Source organism: Habropoda laboriosa, unplaced genomic scaffold (assembly GCF_001263275.1).
Source record: "Habropoda laboriosa isolate 0110345459 unplaced genomic scaffold, ASM126327v1 scaffold33, whole genome shotgun sequence".
Taxonomy (NCBI): domain Eukaryota; kingdom Metazoa; phylum Arthropoda; class Insecta; order Hymenoptera; family Apidae; genus Habropoda; species Habropoda laboriosa.
In genome coordinates this window covers 2557045-2559338 of record NW_017100187.1, presented here as the reverse complement: position 1 = coordinate 2559338, position 2294 = coordinate 2557045, and positions in this window count along the sequence as shown.

Sequence of the window (2294 nt, the reverse complement as noted above, 5' to 3'; positions counted from 1 at the left end):
CTCCGGTACTAACGTTGCTTTCTACGATAAAACGTAAAGTATACTTGCCAATGTATTTTGACACTGCCACATTCTTGTAGCGGACTTGTATTTTGCAAGAACGTGAGTAGTATGGTTTGAAAGTGTTAACGAAAGAATTTAAACATTTTATTACGAACGTTTAACGGTGTATTTTTGTGCATACAGTGTATGCAAGTTGATCGAGATAGAAGGGCGTCAATAAGGTCCGATCCTTATCGAAGATCCTTCCCTGCGATTAGGAATATGTTAAATTAATAACTCTCAATGAATTCATAACGACGAGGAGAAACGGTTTTAACGTTTTTCAATTCTTATATACGTGTAAAAGCTGTGGGGAATCTTGTGATTACCTCTTATATGCCCGATGAAAAAACGACGATCTTGCCTAGAAAAATCAATTCGTACTACATCCAAAAACTCACGCGCTCTTTGCCATGATTTTGTAATTTATACTCATAAGAGTACATTTTATATATCAGTAATATCGACTGCCATACTTACGCTTAGGATGGCGAGATCACGTGAGTCTCTGTAATCGAACAATTTACAGTTCATAACACATAAGGCGGACGGTAGAAATATTTTTTCTATTTTTTTTATCCGTCAGAATGTTTTTCATAAGGTTGCATAAATTTTTAATAATAGGTTTTATACGGTACAGTACTTTGAAGTTAGTTAATTTAGTATTAATCAATTGAAACACGACAGGTGATCGAAGGAGTTTCATAAAACAGCGGTAGGTCATTTTGAAAATGTTACTAATTGTTGCCTGTAATTTTAGAAACTTTATTTATAACAGGCTGAGATTTTCCATATTTGCAGAATCTTAACGTTTATTGTGGACACTGTGTGACGGCCTTAAAACATTTTGTATTAAGTTGCCCTATACTCAGTGGCTTCGGCAGCTTATGGAAGAATATTACGCGTATACTTTTAAAGCAACAATGTAGTATTACGATCTCATCGAGAAATTATTTTAGAGTTACAAATGAACATCGAGTATGGGTATTATATGTATAATAGGCTGTATAGCATACAAGAAAGAACAATTTGATTTTCGCGCGTCTTGCCGCGAGAATCGTATGCATCGATATAGCAAGTATCGATTAATTTATCGATATATTTGCACTTTCGATAGTTGGTTTCAACTTAAATAAGCATTGTGTTTCTAACGTCCAGTTAAGGTACGTAGGTCGGTCTAATTAATAGAATTAAATTAAATTCGACAGTCGTTTTTGCAGAATATTTTTTATCAAATATTTACAAATTGTTATTTGTAAGTATTATGCGTTGTTTCGTTTGAAGACGTTCGAATACAAACTACGACGGCTTGCAATTTACGTGCACGTACTTTGCAAGGAATAACCGATCGAATTTCTCTGTCATTCGATAATCGAATTGATATGCATACACGAACAGTGGACAGATTCGACGTAGAATAATTAAGCGACAGTTTTTGACCATATCCGTCGAGATACATAGGTAATATTTCCTTCCAATGCTAGGAATTTGCTACGTAAATTTTGTACACTTTTTATTGCGATAAGAAAAGAGGTCTCTTTAGTATTAATAAAATAGAGACGCTGGGATGCAGGATAAAGTAACGATTCTAACACGAGAGATATGTAAGAAGAAACGCGATCAGGTAATTTTCGCATGTAGTATTTCGTACTATATCATTTTTAAGCACTTTTGTATTTTCTTAACGTTGAATAATATTGTACAAAAGTCCAACACGTAAAAGGACAATGCACCGAGATTCCCGTTGCGGCAAAGCCCTAATATGGACATAGTACAAAGCAATATGTGATACTCTATTCTTTGCGATGCAACGCCAGTCGGGAAAATTACGCGAAAAATCGTCGACTCGTCCCAGAGTATTGCATATTACTCGAATAATTTGCCGCTAGACGGGAAATGTACCACTCATTTTGAGCAACACGAAGCGAACAAGTTCTTTTATCGTCGGCTTAGCTCGGTTTAGAGAGTTCTTGAAAACTAATATTAAGGTATAGATATTTATTCAACCAACATGATGCACGATTTCGATTCACACCCCCTACTGTTCTCCTTCAATTATTACATTTTCCTTGGATATGAAATATTACGAACAAAGTGGCTGTATGCTTAACGGTGCAGGAATAATTCTAAGTAACATTTTCGAGTATTTTTTATTCACTTCGAAATCGGACATATTTTATAAACTTTTTACGACTGGCACAACGGAACTGTGTGCGAGCTATACCGATAAAAAAAGAAAAGATTGTACATTA